This window comes from Lissotriton helveticus, chromosome 2_1 (genome assembly GCF_964261635.1).
Source record: "Lissotriton helveticus chromosome 2_1, aLisHel1.1, whole genome shotgun sequence".
Lineage (NCBI taxonomy): Eukaryota > Metazoa > Chordata > Amphibia > Caudata > Salamandridae > Lissotriton > Lissotriton helveticus.
The window spans coordinates 1192594313-1192617624 of record NC_136059.1 but is presented as its reverse complement, the minus strand read 5'-3'; the positions used below and the strand labels follow the sequence as shown (position 1 = coordinate 1192617624).

The 23312-nt window shown below is 43.9% G+C and overlaps 1 protein-coding gene across 2 annotated transcripts in view; it reads left to right on the top strand.

The window, feature by feature from the left end:
- The first annotated feature begins 8745 nt into the window (after positions 1–8745).
- NFKB1 (nuclear factor kappa B subunit 1) overlaps positions 8746–23312 on the top strand; it is a 316199-nt gene continuing 301632 nt past the window's right edge. The window contains exon 1 of one of the 2 annotated variants that reach the window (XM_078676072.1): positions 8746–9094. The gene's annotated coding sequence lies outside the window, so the exon portion shown is untranslated. The remainder of the gene's footprint in view (positions 9095–23312) is intronic. The other variant, XM_078676073.1, reaches the window with a different exon arrangement.

Genomic DNA, 23312 nt, shown 5'->3' with positions numbered 1-23312 from the left:
GTGAGGGTGAATTTAAAGAAGGGGCTTTGAAGTGCCCAGAAGCCCTTTCTTCCCAGCCCTGCCTCCATACTATCAGTAGGGGGTAATTGGCCTTTTGTGTGGGGAAAGGACACTATCTATTCAGGTGCAAGTGTCAGTTCCTCCCTCTAATCCTGCCCAGGAAGGGTCATTAGAATGCAGGTAATGCTCACCTAACCTTCCTGTGTATGTGGCTGTCTAGAGTAAATGCATAAAGTGGTGGGCTACTGTTAATAGTAGATTTCCAATGTTTTCCCATTGGTGAAGCCCCCATTGAGGCTCACACATAACTACTTCAATGACCCTGTACCATTCGATGAAGTTTTATGAAGAATGCATGGAAGCTTTCCAAGACTTCAAAATCTTACTCTGCATTGCATTGGCTCTTGGAATGCCAGACTACCACAAAGAATGTATGTTATATTGTCACGAAAGTGAAGGGTGTACTTTGTCTGTGTTAATACAAATCGAAAGGGAGGGAAAGCATCCAGTGGCATACCTTTCAACAATACTTAGTGTTAGACCTAACAACCTTAGGGTGGTCTTCCGCCACACTTTTTGTCGGATTCCCTCCAGTTTTCCTCAAATCTTTTTGTTGTCCTTAGGACTCTCAGCACTTTACCACTGCCAACCAGTGCTAACGTGCATGTGCTTTTCTGCTAAACATGGTTTGATTGACTTATCCACAATTGGTATGTTTTATTTACCTATAAATTCCTAGTAAAGTGCACTGCCTGTGCCCAGGGCTGGTAAATTAAATGCTACTAGTGGGCCTGTAACACTGATTGTGCCACCCACACAAGCAGCAATTTAGAAACATGCCTCAGGCCTGCTACTGAAGAGCCTGTGTGTGCAGTTTGCACTGCCATGTTGATTTGACATTTAAACCCCCTTGCCCAGCCTTTAAACTCCCCTTTTATTACATATGACACCACTTTTGTAGGCCCTAGGTAGCCCATAGGGCAGGTTGCTGAGTAATTAAAAGGTAGGACATGTACTTTTAAGTTTAAATGTCCTCGCAGTGAAAAAACCCCAAAATCGTCTTTCACAACTGTGAGGCCTACCCCTTTCACAGGTTCACTTTGGGAATTCCTTATTACACTTATAAGTTGTAATTGCTGATTGGAAAGGAGTAAGTCAGTCATGTTTCATATCATTAGAATGTTAGTGATAAATCCTGTGTACTGAAAAAGCTGAATTTATCACTACTGCTTCAAAAATGCTACTATTAGAAAGATGGCATTTTTCTGCTTTTAATCCTGTGTGCCAGCAGCCTGTCTAAAGATACACGTCAGGGGTGGTTGACAGCTGGGCTTTGTGCATACCTTCTAGACATCCAAACACATCCTGATGGGCCAATCTAGACAGGATGCAAGGGAAGAGCTGACACTTACACCTGAAGAGGCTGTGTCCTGTCCCCAAACAAACGGCTGCATACCCCCCTGTAGTGAGTATGGAGCCAGAGCTGGGAGGGAGAACCTCTATGCCCTTTAAAGCTCCTCTTTGAAGTCACTTCCACTTCAAAGGCACAACTAGGTATAAGTATTGGGTCTCTGACCCCACCAAATCAGACACTACTTGACCTGAGAAGAACTCTACCACTCTGCTGGACTGCTGCTCTGGAATAACTGCTGTTCTGCTGTGCTGCCCGAGTGACTACAAGGGCATGCTGGCATGCCACCTGTTCTAAGTCTCAGAGGCATCAAAGACTTCTCATTTACCTGCACCTGAACTTTTCTTGCTGCAAGTCTTACCCTGCCCAGTGGTGCTAATCCATTCTTGGGCTCTTGGAAGTGGGTATAAAGTGCTGCAACTGCTAAAAATCCATACATCTACAGCGTTTGACCGATCAGAGTCGATGCATCTCCCTAGACGCATTGCCGTTGATCAATGGATCACAGACCTTGCATCGCCGACTGCACGGTGCATCGCCTCCACTTCCCGATGCAATGTCTACATTCGGAGGCTCGATGACAACCCATCTCAGATATGCATGGCTCGATGACGACGCATCACCTTTGATCCTGCAGTTCAACGCTCTTTGCTTCTTGCATCTTGACTCTGTCGACAATGCACCTCACATACTTTTCAGCAGGCCAAGCTTGGTCCCTGTATTCGACCCACGCTCCAACATGGTTGGCCTGAACTTTTTGATATACCCCGGTCAAGCGTGACCAGATGTCCCCAATTGGCGTTGAGCTCTGAAACACCACATTTTCATTTATTATTGAAAAATTCATAACACTAGTTATACTTATTGGATGTTTGTCATTTTGCTCTTGTTTTGTTCCTAAAAATATAAGCTATCTTTCTAAACTTGTGTGGAGTCTTTTCGTGGTGTTTTCACCGTCTTACTGTTTGCGCAAATTCTTTATAGATTGCCTCTTAAGTTAAGCCTGCCTGCTCTGGGCCAAGCTACCAGAGGGTGATCACAGGTTAATTTATGGTGTGTATCTGACTTTCCCTGGTGAAGATTGTGGTTTCTGCTTAGACAGTGTGCATATTCCTCCCAACCAGAAACCCAATTTCTAACACTTATCTAAGTGGCCACTGCGCTTCCTAGTTGCCTTAAAGTGACCACTGCTGTTAGATTGAGCATGAACCAGACCTAAGGTATCACAATGGGTCGTCAATCACTGTCATGTCACCCAATTGACTGAAATCCTCATGACCCGCATTCCAACACAACACCTGACAAATAGTCACCTCTTTCAGTATGAGCAGGTGATTTTGGCTTTTGAAAACGTCTCATTGCATAGGTGCAATACCTTCAACCCTTCAATCCCGTTTCCCTGCCCCCGAAGATGGAATCGAGGATTAAGAATCTGACCACAGTTGTGTTGATGTAACACGATTGTACACTAAGCTGAGACCAGACATTCTGGATGTACCCCTTGAGCAATCGGCTCACACAATTCTTGTATATGGCTCTTGACTGAGAGACAAACCTGGTGTCTTAAGAGCAGCATATACGGTTTGTACAACAAATGAGATTATAGAAGCCTCCTACTTGTGTCATGTAACCTCTGCACTAGTGGCTGAATTGATTGCTCTGATAAGGACATGCTGAGCATCTGATAGGCTGATTGTTACCATTTACACTGAGAGCCAGTATGGATTTGGCATAGTGCACAACTTTGGGCAGGTGTGGTCATAGAAAGGATTCCTGACCTCTTCTAATTCCTGTATACGCAACGGACTGTATGTGATGAACCAGCGAAATACCTTCCAATTTTCCAAGGAAATAGAAGTTGTGAAATGTGCTTCCCCCAAGAGTGGGGATGATCTTGTTACCAAGGGAAACAGATATGCCGATGAGATCACCAGGTACTATGCTCCTGAGTCCAGTACATTCAACTTGGATGAACCATGAGGTGCGAAAATGGGACCTTCTTGAATATGCACAGTACAGCCTTTCAGAGAGCTGCAGCTTGAGGCCCTTGACATTGACAAAGTAAAATGGGAGACAGCTGGGTGTGTGAAGTACTCTAGCAATATTTGGGGTCAAATGATGGAAAAACAATTCTGCCCAATTCCATGTTGCTGGCTATTGTCCGACATTTACGTGCTTACTCCACGTTGGTCAAGATGGGATGGTGTGGGCTTTTAAACTGTATTGGCACAACCCACACTTGCATGTCATGGCTGAAAGCCTATGTCAAAAAAGCATTGTGCGCCAGAAAATAAATGCAGGAAGAAAAACCATTGTGGCCATGAGTCACATGGACAAATCAGATGGTCCTTTCAATCAGCTCCAGATCGACTTCTTGGAGATGTCTCGCTGTAACCAGCTGTCGAATATTCTGGTTGTTGAATGTTTGCTTTTAAGGTGGATATACGCAAAAAGAACAATTGATGGACAGAATGCCGAACAATGTCATACATTCACCCCAGTACAGAGATCTGGGCCTAAATCCATAATTTTTTTGCTCACCATTCCATTCCAGTTTGGACCCAACCATTTGCAAATGAGTTTTGACCCTGCGCAAAATGGGAACAGTCCAGCCCGAACTGCCAGGCCAGGTCCTCCCTGGACTGGAAACAAGCATCCTAGGACTGGTTTCGGGCTTTTAGCCCTCATCAGCCATGATAGCTTGACTCCAGTGGCATGAAGAGCACGGGACCCACATCTGGGCATACCCGTCCCACTCAGGGTGACAAATGCAAAAAGAACAATTGATGGACAGAGTGCAGAACAATGTCATACATCCACCCCAGTACAAAGATCTGGGCCTAAATCCATAGTTATTTTGCTCACCATGCCATTCCATTTTGCACCCAGCCATATGCAAATCAGTGTTGACCCTGCGCCCTAAGTGCGCCAGGTATGCCCAGACGTGGATCCTGGGCTTACTATGCCACTGGAATAAAGCTATCCTGGCTGATGAAACCGGTCCTAGGATGATTGTTTCTGGTCCAGGGAGGAACTGGCTTGGCAGTTCGCGCTGGACTGTTCCCATGAGGCACAGGGTCAAGACTGATTTGCATATGGCCAGGTCTTAACAGGGGTGGCATGGTGAGCAAAAGAATGAGGGATTCAACTTCAACCCAGATCTCTTAACTTGGGGTGAATGTTTTGATTTCTTCTGAATTCCATCCATCAATTATGTGTAATTTGATTTCTCGCCCTAAGTGCGCCAGGTATGCCCAGACATGGGTCCTGGGCTTACTGTGCCACTGGAATCAAGCTATCCTGGCTGATATGGGGCGAAACCCCAAAACCGGTCCTAGGATGCTTGTTTCCAGTCCAGGGAGGACCTGGCTTGGCAATTCCGGCTAGACTGTTCCCATGAGACACAGGGCAAGACTGATTTGCATATGGACAGGTCTAAACTGGGGTGGCATGGTGAGCAAATGTATAATGGATTCAACCCAGATCTCTTGACTGGGAGTGAATGTTTTTATTTGTTCTGCATTCCGTCCAGCAATTGTCTTTTGCTTAGGCATACCCAACTAGGCAATGTGATAGTATGACTGTGGTCAAGCTATTTTTGAGAGAGTTGATCCCAAGGTTTGGCATCCCGGCCTATCTTGAATCAGATCAAGGCAGTCACTTTAAGAGCGTGGTGCATTTTTGAACAAATAATGGAGATATCTTTGGTGTTTTAATGCCTTCATAGAAGTAACTTTAGATGAATTGCCTTCATAGGAGAAAATTGTCCAGCTTGGTAGATAGGTTTGCTACTTACACAGCCGAAGCGTTAACAGTTACTAACAAGGAATTCATTGCTATTAGAACTAATATAATGCAAAATTTGCTTGCATTAGAGCTGCTTCTTGCAAAAGAGAGTGGAGTTTTTAAAATGCTAAGCTTAAGGCCATGTTCTTCTTATATCCCCAAGACAGATAACCAGATACTTTTGTTGTGAATATTACTAACAAAACACATAAATTAAAAGGGTTCTAAGTGACTGGTGCTTGGGAAGGAATTGCTTCCTTAGCTAGTGCCACTGGAAGATGATTTTCAAAGATATGTGAATGTTGGGAGACATAGATGTAGGAATACTCAAACTGATCTTGACTGCTGTACTGATAATACTAAGTGGAGCTGCATGTATTTTTCTCTTTCTTAGAGGTTGTGGATAGTGACCCAAATTGTGGGGGGAAAAGCTGTAAGCAAAAAGCACAAGAAAATGAAAGAGGATTGATGCAGAACTTGGTGAGTCACAAAACCATGTGTACCAGGACATGAAAGAACTCAAAGAATCAAAGTGAAAGAGTCAAAAATTGATGACTACTGATCTGTAAAGTTTTCTGGGGTGCAAATTTAGTGAATCGTGGTGGTGGTGGGGGGAGGGGAGTAATATATCTTTTTTTCATTTTAGTGCTTTCCATAAGTGAAAACTCGAACTTTGTCTAACAGAGATTTTAGTCCTCAGACTTCATCTTGTTTGTGACATTTCACAGTACCACATAAATGAACTCGTAATTTCATGCATCCGTATGATAAAATGTTAATGTGTTTTGCAGACTAGATTAGTGACCTTCACAAGCTGTTCTGAGAGAGAGATATACTAATTCAAGGTTATTCCTAGCTGTCTCAGGTGTATCACACACAATGTAATATTAGCTCCCGCATAGGTGGTGTTTGTGAAAAGTTCCATGTTGCGGTATTATTAGATGCTTTCTGAATGTATTTAGCTGTCACTATTTGCCTCTCTTTGATTCTGATTAGCTTATTCCATGTAAACTATGTAAAACGATAGTAAATGTAAGAAATCCTTTGTTCAGAACCGTATAAATTTGTGTCCCTTTTTATATAACAAGGAGCTTTTCCCCACTGACCCTTGGGGTTGAAACTATGCCGGATCTGTTTTCTCTTTTAGATTGTGTACTTTGCTGTCTGAACTTTACTGAGTTCTTTGATCGATTTCTGTACTATAACTGATCTTTGCACAGTTTTTTTTTTTAATTAAAACTTTTTATTGAGGACAAGGTTAAACATAATAGACATCGTACATACATGCGCGTCCAGAGGTTTTGCTGGCACAAAGTTAACAACAAACCTGAGATCATGGCTTATTACACACATTTTGCATTGGATCCATTTAAGGCAGGTCTAACCCGGGTCAGCGCCCCGTCTAGGTTGCGGGGATCATAGATTCCTCCCTATATTCATTACATATTCCCCAAATATGTGTCCATTTAGTGGGACACCCCCTGGATTCGTATACATCCTCTCTGTCACCATGCACCAATCAATGTCTTTTCCCCATGCACCCAGAGTTGGTGGTTCTTGCACCCGCCACAATCTTGCAATGTTCCTTTTAGCAATTATCCTTCCGTGTGTCACCCATATTCTCTCTTTAGTGTTTTAATCCGTTGGGCCCCAAATATTCAGGAGACATAGTTTTATATTACAATCAATTTTGCTGCCCATTACTCTCTCCATAAAATTTGTCAATGAGGACCAGTATCTCTGGATGACCTTACATTCCCAGAGTATGTGCACAAAGTGCCTTCCTGCCTGCATCCCCTCCTGCACCCGGCCTCAGTGTTATTTATTTATTGATTTATTATACCCCATCCTTACCAACATTGGTCTGCACTGTGGTTTATTGCTGAACTAATTTTGACTACTCCATTGTATTTCTGTATGACTAAATTCTGAACAAATCCTTTAAGGTTCAGACTTCCCTGTTGGTTGTTTTTGTCTGATCAAATGGGTTCTACTTACCTATCATTTAGAATGTCATTTAGAATGCTATCATTCAGACTGATCCAGGAGGGACCACCAAAATCCATTTCAGAATTACACCGCTACTAGTCCATCAGTCGCATACAGCTAAACAGTGGCGGCCAACAAAGATAAATACCGGTAGGGCGGGTGAAGGGGGCGTGGAGAAGGAAGAGGGGGCTGGCAGGAAGCATGCAGGCTGAGCGTCCAGCGTGGGAGGTTTAATTTAAAAAAATCAAATACCTGGTGCTGCAGGCCACCTCACACTCCTCTCCTGCCAGTTCCTGGTCCCAGCAGTCCTGGGACAGCTCCATGATTCCTCATACAATCTCAGCGCTGCTCTCAAGCATGAGAGCAGTGCAGGCATTGGCCTAGCGGGCTGGATTAACTTTCCCCCAGTCACAGGGAGTCTATGCTGTTTCTTCAACCTGTCTGTGCAATACAGCTGGGTTGGAGAAACCCAAGTGCCCATGTCAGTTTGGCCGGCCTAAACAGATGGCCAAACTGACATGCACACTTAAAAGTGCACATCTACCACTCCTAGTACTCCCACTCCAATGACCCGGCTCAGACCCTCCCTGCATACAGTGGCTCAGCCAGAACTTAAAAATACACTGGGACGTTGCCTGTAATGCTTGGGTGAAGGGGCCGCCCATGGTAAAATCCTGGCCCTAATAATGGAGCTAATTTTTTACATTACAGGGCATCCATATAATATTTTAAAAACATAATTGAGTTAACTCTTGGGGACTGTCATATTTCTCTGTTACCTTTGCCTCAAATTGTAAAGCGCTCTGATATCCTTCGGGATCAAGTTCGCGCTATATAAAACTTTCTAAATAAAAATAAATAAATAAAATAAAACAATAGTAAAATATTGTTTCATTTTTCAGCTGCTGGCTCTGAGCCAGTGGGGCGACGGTCATCCGCCATTGCAGAGGAGCAGCTGCTGTTGTTAAGAAGCCCCCCATGACATCAAGAGTAAAGAGTGTGCTGCACAAAAGTTTGAATATTTAAAAATATCTCGCTGTTTCTGTTTTTTCTTTATGATACCATCTCTTTTCAAAATCTGAACTCTTATATTTCGCTACTCTTGCTTGTTTTCTTCCCTTCGTATTACCCTTTGTTCACTATTTTGTTCCTTTTCTTTTTTTGGCCGCTTTCTTTTTAACTGATCTCTCTTCTTAACTGCCTTCATCTCTCACTCTTCCTTTTTAGCTTCTTCCATCTAGCAAATACCTTTTTCATTTTCTCCCTCCTCTTATGTGTCTCTCTAAATCAATTGCTAGTCTTTTTAACTTCTTTCAGCACGTATTCCTATGCTTTTTCCACACTCTGCCAATCGCTCATCTTTCTCTCTTCTCTCGATTATCTTACCTATTTTTCTTGTCTCTTTTACCACTCCTACCATCCTGTTTCTCTCTCCTCTTTATTCTTCCTTCTCCTCCTCCCCTTTCGTTTCTCCATTTGCCCCTATTTCGCCTCCTCTCCATCCTACACTTTTCCTCTGCTGTCACTTTCCGTTTCTCCCTGCCCCTCGTTGCGTCAGAGGGAATTTCCAGTCAGGAAGTAAGACCGTCCGCCAGTCTCAGTGCTAGGGCCGCCTCTCACTGAGCTGCGGCGGCGGCAGCGAGAGACAGGGGTGGCCAGAGCCGCTCCGAATACCATCCTACAGTGCCCTAACCTGGTGTGGAGGCTGGCTGAAGTGCCCCCGCCCCGGGGCGCCCCTCACCTGCCCAGTGCTAAGCGACATGCGGCGGCACGGCTGCTGACGGCTTCCCTGCCATTACCAGCAGCGCACTGCCCCAGCCCGCGGGTTCTTCTCCTGGGGGATCCCACCGCTGAACCCACGACCTGAGAGACCTCGGCACTGAACGGGCAGTGCCAGCTCACCGCACGGTAAGTGTTTGGCGGCTCGTAGGGCCACGGTTTGCGTGTGTGGTGCGCGTGCAGCGAGCGTACGCACGGACGCAGCCCGAGTTCACGTTCAAAGTAGCTCTCGCACTTCCTCCTTTGACGGCGCGCGCTGCCCGCCTCGGCATGTTGTCCACATTGCACAGCGAGGATTCCTGGGTGACAGGAGAGGGCCCTCCGGGTGGAGGACTCACTTAGAGGTGTCTCAGGGACCAAACCGAGTGCTGCGGGAGTGTTCGCTTTTTTAGACAGCCCTTGGTTTACTTTACTATGAACTGCTGAGCACTTGTCAACACTGATGCTTTATTTTCTGTGAGACAGTGCTTTTTGGCGGGGTTTCAGGGTTCGGGGAGATGTCATTGACAGTGGTAAAGAATATTCAATGTATTTCTTTACTCCTACCCTGCCTATGAGTAGGTCTCTGAGTGAGGGAAGGGATGGCTCCAAATAACGCTCAAGGTCCTCAACCCATTGGCAATAAAGAATTACACTTTTAGGGAGTCCCAACACTTAACGAGTTGGCAGTCATGCACATAACAGAGAACATAGCTGTAATGTTTGACTTTCTGAATATGCTCAGAGGTGCCAGTTTTATAGAATAACTATGAGAACAAATATATTCATTGTGAGGTGCTCCCTAATATATATATTTGTTATATGGGGAAATTGCATAAAGAAGTTTGAAGCCCCCTGCCCTTTGGTGCCCAACCATGTGAACGATGGGTCAGAAAGTCCAAGCTTTCCACCGTTTATCACAGTAATTCAGTAAATACACTTTATTCCCACACCTTCCACGCCCCCTTCCTTCTGCGACCAATGAGTACCGCTGCGGATACTGCATCCGTGGGCGGCGATCGCTCCCACCGGCCGTGAAGTACCGACAGCATGTACGAAACTGACGTCACGGACTCAGCACATCCACGCTGATATGTGTTGTTTCCTGTGAGGAAGTGCACGCCAGTCCTCTTTGGGCTTATGTGTGAATCTGCTTTCTTGAACGTGTGATACATTTTTTGTTTGATTAAAATGTGCACATTGTTCATTTCCTAAATAAAGCACCTTGTGGCACAAGTTTAGAATATAACGGGGTCTTGGATACTGCCTTGACCAGTGCGTTTTGGGGTTGTCACCAGGCAGCGCTTTGTGATAGAATTGAGAAATATTTTATTTCTTTATATAATTCTGTACCCGTGAGCTTCTGCAGAACGCAGACATCAAACAATACTCAATTACGATTGAGGCAGAAGTAAAACATGTACAGTCGCTGTTATTTACCTCTTTGACCTTGTAAGTTCTACCCCGTAGTCTGGTTGGTTATAGGCTACTCGCTACTGAGAAAAAAGTACACATTTGTCGGTTAAAACACAACATGGAGAAGTAACGTTTATGAATGTCTTATGTGTTTGAATCTGGTCACGGCTGGGGTTCTCATCAGGTGTTTAATATAAAACTATTATTGTTAGTCTAGTAGGTGTGAAAATATTTTTTAGTAATCACAATGGAGGTGTAGCTTCGGGGGGGGGGGAGTGTTACATTCCATAAACAATGTATTTTGTAGTAAATAGTTGGGTAGAGGTGCTGTCAGTTGGCTATGGTGAGATGTCTGCCGGATTTCCCCTAGGATTTTTACAACACGCACACCCGCAAACACACTTTCTCTCTGTGTTGAAGGCCTTAAAACATGTTTTAGGGCCCTGACCATCCCCCCTTCTCTCTCTTTCCACTGTCCCTTATGTTTCCCCATGTCCTGCTTCTCATATAATGTGTTTTCACAAGATGCCCCAGCATGATTGTTGGGAAATCCAAATCTCCCCCCCCCAACTTACCTACCAAGCTACACCCCTGTCTGTATTCATGTGAATGGTTATTGTTTGTTTTTTTAAATTTAAAAAAATTTTTTTTGTCCTCATATATGCCACCAGATGGAATAACTCTAGGTGGAAACTCTCAATTCTGCCAACACAATACCTAACTGTGCGCCCTGGAATACTTTATTATTATGTTGAGCATTCAAGAGATCTCCCAGAGGTAGGTTCTCTACCAGTCCAACTCCCCTGATCGATGTCTCTGTGCCTTGTCTCGGGGAGGACCGGACCGCAAACCCCTGGCATAATCATTGGACGTTTGTTGTTTAACTGTCCGACCATCTTATCAACGGGGCCCAGATCTTTGCCGCCTCCTCTCCACCGCACAAGAGGTCTATTTTACTAATGATCATGATATTTTTTAGGCAGTCTGCAAACCTCGGGGGGTAGGGGATTTCCAGTGTTTGAGAAAAGGCACTGGGTACAGGACATCCTATGCTCAAGGCAAAAGGGAATATCTAGAGGAGTTGCAATAATTATCAGAGCAAGCAAAGGCATTAAAGTCCAGAGATGGGACACAGATCAGACTGGGAGGTGGTTGGTAGCTGAACTTTTAATCACTGGCTCACCATATACTCTTGCTGTATTTTACGGCCCGAATGAGGATAATGAAATTTTCCTGGGCAAACTAGAGAGGGTCTTAATCTCGAGTAGGGCACCTCTGATTCTTGGGGGAGACTTTAATCTTATTTTAGATACCCATTTGGATCGTACCTCCAGTGCAAAATACATTCTGCCTAAAAAATCCCTCTCTGTTCTTAAAAATATTATGAAAGAACATAACTTGTTGGATGCATGGAGAGCAAAGAACGTCAACCTTAGAGAATATTCTTTCTACAGTAAAAGATACAAACAATTCTCGAGAATTGACTTATTTCTGATTGATCATTCTTTAGACTCAGTTTTGACATCTGTTATACATATTCCAGTGGGCCTTTCCGATCATTCAGTAGTACAACTTATCATTAATTTTGCAAATATTACAACTGTACGAAGATGGACTCTAGATAGAACTATTCTCTTAGATGATAACATCGGAGTTAAAATCAGAAATAGCATAAGGGAATTTTTCTTATTCAATGTGGGCTCGGCACCTGAGCAGATTGTTTGGGAATCATGTAAGGCCTTTCTAAGAGGTTTACTGGGATACTATATGAGGCTAAAAAGAGAAGAGATTAATGGTTATTGTTGTAATTTTTCCATTTGACTCTTTCTAAATCATTACCACCTCATGCCTCTCTTAACATTATTAGATTGAGCCCACCAGCCCACACAGCCACCTACAGCAGACACTATTCACTGCCATCAAAAAGTGCACTCCTTGCCTACAGGGCAGGATACATCCAAGACCACCCAATTCCTTGAAACCCATTGTTGGTCATTATCTCATGGCAGACACTTTCTCAGGCTGGTTCTCCAGGCCATTTCTGACTAATGACACTGGGCAAGCAGTGTACAATTAATTCATTCCAACTAAGGACTGATACCATTTTGGTTACAAAACCCATTTGTGCCCAAAATGGAATTACCAGTGGCGGGTCTAATTATTCGCAGCAGTTGTTTCCTTCTGCAATTTACAGCTGGTAATCCATGCTGCAAATCAGTCAAACAAGTAGCGCCAAATGCTAATTTCCACACACAATAAATAGTGAATTCATATGCAGTTTGCACTTTAGTCCCGCTTCCGAGCTGTCACATTCTGAATCTAGTGCAACCTGCAAATCAGCACACCCTGCCCTAAATATGGTATATTGTTCCTATGGAAGTGCAGGATCAAACTATTACAGCTGGCTCACTGGATTGTCAAATCTCCTTTTTAGGCTTTGATTTTCGGAATTTAGTGAGCTTGAACAAGTATAAGTGCTTTTATTGCACATATTGCAGTGGAATAAGAATCCATATTCTTACATGAGAAATAAGGGAAATATTTTATGGTTCTTTGTGAAATACAGATTTTTATCGTTGTAATGACAGTCCCCAAACCACTATGCAAAGAATTAACTTTGTCTGCGCTGCTAGGATTGGAGTCATGGCATGGATGATCAAATTTTGTGACAAGGTTTTCATAATTGGGTGGTAAAAATGCAAATTATGCAGTACTCTGGTGGTAGTATTTCATCTGTTTTAGCTTAACTACATTTTTGTGTGACATTTTTAATTTTCCAAATTTGTGGACAATTATATGCAAATCCAGTACGTCTATATTTGGTAAGCGCTGCAGCCAGGCAAACAACAATTTATTAATAAAAGATAAACCTCAATATTGTAATTGTAATCAGTGCAAATTTGAAGTTAGAAGAAGGCAGTATTTTTTCAAGTAGCTAACTTCCCCAAACATAACGCATAATATAAAAATACATAATTGGTAGGTTTTGTAATATGGTCCTGTATTACCAAATTTGCTTTCTGGTGACATTTGCTAGACACTCTGCCTTCGGCGTTGGGGTTTAGGTTGTCACCACAACCTCTATTAAAACTTATCACACAGTTACTTATTATGCATGGTTTCTCTCTTTCATATATTATGTTCTGTCCATTTGCCCAAACTGGCAATGTACGAGGAGGATTGAAACCTGCAATAATAAATGGCATTTGCAACTCTGAGATGATACAATATGTTTAGAAGTAGACACTAGGGGCCACATGTATCAACCGAATTTTGATTCGCAAACGCGGCAAATCGTAAAAAAGCAGCGTTTGCGACTCAAAACTCGGAAAAGGGTATGTATGATGATAATCGCAATGCAAATTTAAGGAATCGCAAATTTGCGATTCCTTAACTTTGCGTAAGCATTTAAGGAATCGCAAATTGTGATTCCTTAAATGCTATGCAGCAACCACTGAAGTTCTGCGATTTCTCCTTAAGAAATCGCAAATTCCCACCAACTTCAAGTTGGTGGTAATTTGCGATTTCTTTCACAAATGGACTTTTTGCCATTTGTGAAGGTGCCATGTGGCGCACATAATGTGCGCCATTTGCGCACACATGTAAATTTCGGGGGTGCATCAGGGTGTCCTTATGACACCCTTGCACCCTTGAAATTATTCTCAATTTGCGTTTCTCAAATTGCGAATCGCAAATTGAGAATAACTTCCCATTCATTCCTATGGGCCTCCCAGCCCATAGAAATGAATAGGAAAGTATTCCTTAATTGCGATTTTGCAATTTGCTAATCGCAATTAAGGAATATTAAGATATCGCTAAAAAGTTGCGATTTTTTTACATACATCCCTTTTTGCAATTCTCAAATAGCGATTTCTAAAAAATCGCTATTTGAGAATCGCAAATGAGGGTGTTGATACATATGGCCCTAGGGAGCATATATATCATCCGTTTTTTTAGTCGCAAACGCTGCGATTCGCGAAAAAGCAGCGTTTGCGACAAAAAATTAGGAAAATGCGATGTATGATTGAAATCGCATCGCAAAATTAAGGACTCGCAAAATTTGCGATTCCTTAATTTTGCATCAGCATTTAAGGAATCGCAAATTGCGATTCTTTAAATGCTATGTATGAAGCAGCCAAGTTGTGCGATTTCTCATTAAGAAATCGCAAATTACCATCAACTTGAAGTTGGTGGTAATTTGCAATTTCTTTCACAAATGCACTGTTTGCCATTTAGGAAGGTGCCATGTGGCGCACATACATGCCCTTTGCAATTCTCAAATAGCGATTTCTAATAAATCGATATTTGAGAATCACAAATAAGGGTGTTGATACATATGGCCTTAGAACAGTTACCAAATCATATGTGTGAGTATTTGGGTTTTGAGGACAAACAACCTCTAAGACCTCGGGAGTGAATACCCAGAAACTTGAGATCCCAGAGTCCTAGGGCTTGAGGTGTATGATGTCATATGTAATACTGTGTTCAAAGAATGAGGAGAACCAGACACAATTAACCAGGCTCTAAACTTTGTGACAATTTGTGGAGGTCTTACTTTCTTCTTCAGAAGTGGATTTGATCCTGTCTGCTATGAGTAGACTCTAAGGATGCCCCCACACACCCCGATGGATGTCATGCTTCATCATTGGGCTTTGCTCCTCGTCGGGCTGGCGCTGCAATGTCCGAATGGCCAGAATGGTAGCTCAGGCTTAAAAAGTAAAGATAAAAGGTGAGTGGTGCACTATCGCTGGTCTGGTTCTCATAATTTTGTCTGATCACCAGTCGCAGTAGAATGTACCCTAGTAGACTGATACCGGGGTAGAAGACCCATAGTATAAGAGTCTATGGCTGATGGGGGAGGCAGAGCAAGTCGTTGCTCTGTGGAATGGGTGGCAAACCGACACTCGTCTGTCCTACCCTTGCTCCGGAGCAATGATGTGCTCAGCCTCCCCCGTCAGCGTAGACTATTATACTACGGGTCTTCTACCCAGTCTACTAGGGTACATTCTCCTGCGCCTGGTCATCAGACAAAATTACGAGAACCAGGCCAGCTGTAGTGAACCACTCACCTTTTATATTTACTTGATCTTGATGAAATGCCACCAGACCCATTAGGGGCTAAGTAGGCATGAAACATGTTGACCTACTACACCACCACAGCCCTATAGGAACATTACTTCCGTTTAGGGCACCCACATTTTTTAATTAAGGCTGAGCTACCACAGGAATAAAACATATGACAGTAGGACAGATCTAGACTTATTTTAACCCACTTCCATGTGCACTACCCAGCCCTCACACCCTCACGAACCATACGGCTTCTTCAAAAGATCTCTGCCAAAGAGCCCCGTTTAAGGGAGCCCGTTGGGCATTGCAGCGCCGGCCCGACGAGGAGCTTGGCCCAATGATGAAGCATGGCATCCTTCGGGGTGTGTGAGGGCATCACGAAGAAAGACCTTCTTTCCCCGCCCCTCCCACTAGAAAATGCACACCCCTTTGAAACATGGTTCACTTCGGGCTCGTGTGCAGGACCTGTTTAAATACAGCTCATGGTCCCCCTTGTTTTTGATAGACTCCAGGGATGTCAGTCTCTGCCCGAACTAACCCGGTTAGCAAGAAGGTATAGCATCTTGGTCTTTTTGAATTCCTTGATTATTATAGTTTTTTTCCATATTTATGTTCCAGTCTTGCTAAGCTGCTGACTGTGATGGAGAAGAAGGTTCAATCACTGACAGATATTTTGTGTGATCCCCCTAGATTGGTGACTCTAGTTGCAGCTATAAGTGTAAGTGCAAGACATAATTACTTGCTTGTACTCTCAAGATTGAATAAGCCCATGTAACACCTCACCTCTGTCTTTTCTGTAGCTGTCAAATTGAATTCACGTGCAGTTTGCGGAAAGGGTGAAAATGGCCATGGAGTACAGACACCTTTTCTTTTCCCACTTCAGAGTACCTTTCTTTTTGATGGGCTGTTATTTACAGACCTGCAGTATTTCACCTTGCCCAGAGGTGTTACATCAGTCCAGGTCATAAAGTGAATGGGTCCAGCAGTCTAAGTACTCCATTGACATCCAGAAAACACTTTAGGACTCCAGCGCAACAATTTCAACAGTCTTCCAGATTTTTCCACCACCTTGGGCCAAGAGATTAGGCTGGAGCGTCATGTTGGGGGAAGGATCAACTGCTACTTTGAAGTCTAGCGCAGTTGAGTGCTGGACATCATTCAATGTGCATGCTAAATAGAGTTTCCATCCTGCCTTTGGAGATCTGGAATATTGCGGACTGCTGCCCATCTGTCTGATGAAGTTGTTTGCCTTTGCAGCAGTGGCTCAACAGATGTCCCAGAGGAGAACACTGGGTCCAGTATTAGAAACAGGAATGGGATCCTGCTCATTTCTGTTTTTAGTTTTGAAGACCATCGCGAATTACCTCAAAACCATTAACAAGTTTGCAAATTCCCTTTTATTCAGGGTGGACAGTATACGAGCCAATATCCCTCTGGTGGTTTAAGTAATTAATTGCCTTCAATAGACTTGCAAAATGCTTACATGAATATTAAAGTAGCACATCAACATCTCCGATTTCTACATTTTACAGCCGAAAGCAACACCCCAGCCAGAAGCACACTTCAATGATTGACCATGATAAGTCTCTCTAAGTACACTAGCTTGGATTTTTTCGATCCACAACTTATCACCCTGGACTCCAGCAAGAACGTTTGAGGGGTGTTTTTGCACAAGAGTTTAGACAAAGGCCGGTAGATGTCAGATGAGGCCACTTTTCTTTGAAGTGGTACAAATAGCCAGTGATTTATCGTCTATGTGGGAGATTCATTCAACTCCCCCTGCACTCACTCTGCAGTATTGTCAAAACAGGAAATGTGCTGTTTCTGAGTTGTACTAATTTATGGGAGCTGTGGAATCTGACAGACATGATGAATCTCTAATGCCTATGGGTGGAATGTCATCTCATGTCCTTGACGTCCAGGCACATTTCTGTGATGTACAGTGTATGGGAAGAAATTCCCAACCAGAATGTTTCAGTTTCCCAAGACCTCTTCATCACAGCAGAATTGCTCATTCAAATCTCTAACACATTTGGCTGCAATGCTTCAAATATCAATATCATTCTTCAGAGATTTTGCCTAGAGAACTTTCAGGTTTCCATGTGCATCATGACACAGCTTTCTGATATTCCAACTTCCGTTCATTCAGAAAATGGAGACCTACTGCCCCTACTAACCTGACATAGCCTGGGTAATTTGCATGTATCTAGGTGTGGGCCTCACCAATATGGGCATGTATGTATATCGTATTTCAAACAGTTCAAATCAAGATAAAAGGAGGCGGGGCAAGGTACGTGGCCAGAGGCAAGCATAAAGGCAACGAGTAATAGGAGAGAAAGCTGTAGACGGTTGATTTATTATGATGTAGTGTTCTTTAACGAGCTGAGCCTTCAACTCTTTCATAATTGGAGAAGCACTGGGGCGGTCCTGATGGATACAGGTATGTTGTTCTAGAACCTGGGTGCTTAGTTGGAGAAGGCCTGCAGTCTTCTTTTTTTCCCTCTTAGTCTTTGGTCTGATGGTGTCCTAACTGTGACTGCACTGAGAACCGTCCGAGATCGGGAGCTTCTCTTCAAGACAAGTGAGAGGTGCTGTTTGTGATGGCTTTGTTAATGATATAGTTGGTTTTGAAGATGGTGCGGGCCACCAGGGAGTGACAATGGAGTTCCAGCTGGATAGTAGTGATGTGATGTGACCATGTTTTTTCAGCCATTGGATGAGATGTGCTGCAGTGTGTAGCATGTCCTTAAGGGGTGCTATTGTGGAGTATCAGAGGCCATACAGTAGGGAATTACCACTATTCAGATGCAAGAGTACAAGGGCTTGAAAAGCAGTTCTGAAGACTCTTTCTGCAACAAAAGGTTTCACTTTGTTTCGAAGAGAGAGCTGCCCCAGGCCATCTTTGTTTTTTAGCAATGTGTTCCATGGAAGAGAAGTTGGTGTCCAGGGTGAATCCAAGTGACCGGCATTTGGTAGAAGTTGGGTTTCGAAAATGTCAAGTTTCATGTATTTGAGCCAGGTTTCAACTGCATCCTTTTTGTTGTTCTTGGCAAATAACTGGAATTCAGTCTTGGTTGGGTTGAGCTTCATGTAGACTCTGGACACCCAGGTCTGGGAAATATGCAAGCAGTGTTTGAGGTGTTGGATGTCTGAAGCAGAGATTACTTTAAAGTAGAGTTGTCGATCTTCAACATATTTGTGGCCCTTGATGCTCTTATCTATAAGTAGAGCACCTAGAGTTGTAATGTAAAGGTTGCAGATGACCGGAGACAGTATGGAATTCTTGAAACTCCACAGGTGATGAGATCTTTTGTCACTTGGAGATACCCATGTGAACAAACTGCTGTCGGTTGGAAAGTAAGGAGGAGAACCAGGCAAGGACATTGCTGGTGAATCCCATTCGAGACTCCAAGGAGCTTATGAGGGTGGGATGATCGATTGTGTCAAAGGCAGCTGAGAGGTCCAGCAATATCAGGAGAAGGGGCCATCTTCATCCGTGGTTAAGAGGGCATAGTCTACTGTGTGTAAGGTAGCCCTCTCCCTGCTGCAGGGTGATCTGAAGCCACACTGGAAATTATGCAGGAGATGGTTATCATTGATGCGATCTTGGAGTTGATCATGGACTGCTTTTTCAATGATCTTACCAGTGAATAGTGGTTGAGTAATGGGCTGGTAGCTGGTGAGGTCGGTCAAGGTGTAGTGTAGGTTTCTTTTGGCGTGGGTGGATCTGGAATCTCATATAATGTCTTCTTTGGAACTGTCTACAAGCAGGAGAAGATTTCCAAGTAGCACTAAACGATTGGGTACAGCAAGCCATTGTGTCAGTTATTTAGTAGGATTAGATCCACTTCTCATGGGTAAGTCAGGGAAGACCGACTTGAGGAAGGCAGAATTCTCAGGAATTTTCATGGCTTAGAGTTACTTTGTTCTCGCCTCACATGACCATCTCTGATTAGCGTTTCCAGATGAGAGGTTCTATGACTACAAATTATGTTGAAGCAATGCTGGATTCTGGGAGGATGTTATGTAATGAATATTTAAAAATGTGTAGCAGTGTCCATGCCATCTAGGTTGTGTCAGGAGTCTGAGTTGAATGCCGGTTATAGCTCATAATCTAAGGACCGGCAGAGGAAAACGAAAGATAAGGTTATACCTTGATTATACCTTGATTACGTCAGTGGCGTCACTAGGAGGGTGCGGGGGGTGCGGACCGCACCGGTTGTCACCCCATCTGGGGTGACACCAATCTAGTTAGTTAACTGCCTGGCCACTGGCTTTAGTGCAGCGCACGCCACCACCTTCTTACAAAAAATTAAAATGCACCCACTGAAGCCAGCAGCACGTCGCCACGCAAGCACGCACCAGCATGTAATGATCCTCAGTGTCTGGTGCGATGCGGATGCGCGGCGCATAGCCTGCAGTTTGTAGGTCCCAGGACCGTCAATCTTAGCGCTACCAATGACAGCCCTGGGACAGCCCCCTTGCGCTGTGCGCACCTGACGTGTCACGGCGGTCACGCGCCCGCCAGTGAGAGGAAACGAGAGTGCGTCATGAGAATAAAGAACTAATACCGACGACATCACTCAGATCACCACCATCTACTGTTTAGCGCGACATGCTTTTTTTTCTTGGGCGCACTGACATTCGCACAAACAAAAACACGGCCCTCTTCGGGCAGGGTGCACCGTGTACTTTCATGAGCCAGGTATGTAAAGTTCAGAAACTCATTGCGAGTGCTGAGCCCTTAAGTTATCTCTATGTTTTATGTTTTTTTTTTATTTTGATGACACCCGTTATTACTCCAAGTGTCGCCGCTTTTGTTAGAACGCATACAATTACAAACTATCATCTCTTGTTGCACAAGAACGTCATGTGCACACTGCCTGTTTATTTCCACTGTGTGAGCACTCGGAGGGATATTTTCTGCACATTTGGCTGAAGTGAGTGCTCCTCGCTATGGCGTGCGTCCCGAGTCTCATGCTTTTGCAGGTGTTTCTCTAATTAGAACTACCGAGGGGATGTATTTGAATAAGGGAAAGGCCTGACGTGGCACCAGGCCAGATGAAGAGGTGACATATGGATGTTCATGTAGAGAAGGAAATGATTTCATATCAGCACCTATAGACTGCTATAAGGCCTGGCCTTTGAATAATACTATAATATGTACTTACATAGGACCCTTAGGTCAGCAGGATTTTTCCATTGATCTGCTAAATTGTTATTCTCACTTTGCTTCCACCAAGACCAACATGCAGCATGACGCAATTGGTCAGCTCACTTCAGCCATTGGTTCTATTTGGCGGCATCCATGGTATGTCAGCAACCGAGGAGCAAGGAGGCCTTTTGAGCAGCAGACAGGTGCGCACCATGCCTGTGACCCTTGACTGCTGCTCAAGCCAATGGAATCAGAGTTTACAAACAGCAGAGCTCAGCCTCAGCGCGAACATTGTGTGGCTTTCACAGCACAACTTCGGGCTTTGTGGAAGGATTTGTGTTTATGGGTGAGATTGATGGCAGTGGTATGTAAAACTGTGCTTGCACAGTGATCATGTGAATATCACTCTGTTCACGTCGCAGGTCTCTGTAATTTCATTCTGTTTGTTAACCTGCTCCACTCCTTGTGAGTTTATGTTTCTTCGGTGTGTTAGTCACAGCAGTCTACATATCCATTCGTGACCCTGTGTTTGACCAAGCTGTCAACATGTGTGTGTGGCTGTCAATAACTATGTTTGTGTGATTCGTCTATCCCAGTGTGAATGTCTCAACTGTCTATGCATGTTCACTTATGTGGCCCAGTTCGTGCATCTTTTGATTCATCTGTCTGAAAATGTGCGCGCCAGCTGTCCCAAAGGGCGTGTGACCGCGCTGTCAAAGTGCGCTAGTGTGTAAGAGCTCTTTTGAATGTGTAACACCTCAGCTTTTGTAATATTCCACTCTGCTTGTTGTCCTATATCAACATGCACAGGGGTTCCCGTTTCCAATCTTCCGTCATCACACAGCCCCTAAGTGGTATCCGGTGTAAGCAGCCTAGAACAACCTCTCTAGTGAATGGGGCTCTGGGGGTATGTTCTATATGTTTGTAGCACCTCTTATTACTATTGGAAATGGAAAAACAACATATTTCCCAGTCAATACTTAAAGATGGGATATATTGTATGTTTTGTTAAGGTGAGTACATGGATGTGAATTGGGGTGAGCAACAGTAAGTTCAAATTGCAATCTAACACGGGCAGATGTCTAGCTCGAATGTGAATCTGATTCGAAGGAGGCAGGCACCCTTCACATGACATTGACAATGAATTGAGAGATTTGAAGTTGATACATGAAAATAATACGTGAACATAAACGTTTTCATTATAACTGGCGATTGCCGCTGTTTTAAGACTAATACGTTATCCTAGGACCTACCACTGGGTAAAATTCGAGGGCTCTTCTTTGATTCTTTGATGGGAGAGGATGTGGTCCGTCGGCTAGATAGCCGACTTTGGTGCTGGAAACAAGGGTTCGAGCCTCGGGGTCGCGTCCACATACTGTGATTCTCGGCAAATCACTTAATCTCCCTGTGCCTGAATATGTACGTAACCGACGCTCATGTAAAGCGCTCCAATACCTTCGGGTCGAATTCGCGCTGTAAATCTGCATTAAAAAAATGCTGTGTTTTAACTGTCATTATAGCATTTTAATGGACAAAAACTTTGTGTGTCAGCCCTCTTCATCCATGGATCGGTTCCAAAGTTATTCCCATTTTACTTCTCCCCACTACAGCAGTTATGATGGTGTAATGGGGCAGACCACTTCAGCCACTGGTTTTCTTCCTCTGTGAGTGGCAGTATTTTTCCTGTCTACATGTGCAAGCCTGCCTAAAAAGAAGAAGAAGAAAAACAACGGCTCCTGTGGGATAATACAAATTTTTTTGAAAGAAATGAAGCACAATGACAATATAGGGGGTGGTTTGGATGTCAGAAAAAGAAGCTGTCTACACACTTGAACAGTTTGGTTTTTCATCCAAACCACACCCCATATTGCCATTGTGCGTCATTTCTATCAAACTTTTTTTGTATCATCCCACAGGAGCCATTGTTTTTCTTCTTAATCTTCATACCTAGGCTCCCAGTGAGTAGGGTTCCCTTGTTCCCCCTTCCAGTGCCTAAAAAGAGGAGCACTTCAATGTCAGGGCCAGTGAACTAGTACTTTACTTGGGAAACGCCCTTTTCTCTCCATTCTTTCCACATGTTTTATTTTGTGTAGTCATCCATGTGTTTTAAACCATGTCCTTAGGTTACATTAATTCAAAGTTGATGGTAGCTTTTTTCTGGTGCCAATTGGTATAATATTTTCTTATAATGTACATTACAAATAAGAAGGGTTTCTATACCGTGCCTCACTGCATAATCCTGACAGAAGGCACCCATACGTTTGTATTAAAATTTCATGCCACGGTTGATGTTTCCTAAACTGCTCAATTTAATAACAGCCATACGCACCTGACCTGCCTCCTTCTGTTGTCCAAGTAGCTTGCCACCATCCACCCTCCCTCCAATGTGGACTTTGTTGCCTGCCGCCACCCACCTCCTTCATTCTCATTGTCTGTGTTGCTTACCCTCACCCACCCTCCATTGTTCTCTGTTCGCTGCGGATCAGGTCCATGCGGTAAGTTGTGAGGGGGTGACACCATGAGTAACCCGCACCGGGTGACACCAACCCTAGTGACGCCACTGGATTACGTAACAGTAATATTCATTGTCCCATGTGTGTCATAGCCCCAGTAATGCTGTCTGCCTTGCCACACAGGACGTCTTTCTGGCAGAGTTGAAGACACACCTCTATAACGAGTACTACATTACAGTGCACTAACATGTTACTCCTGCTCCCAGATTCTAGCGAT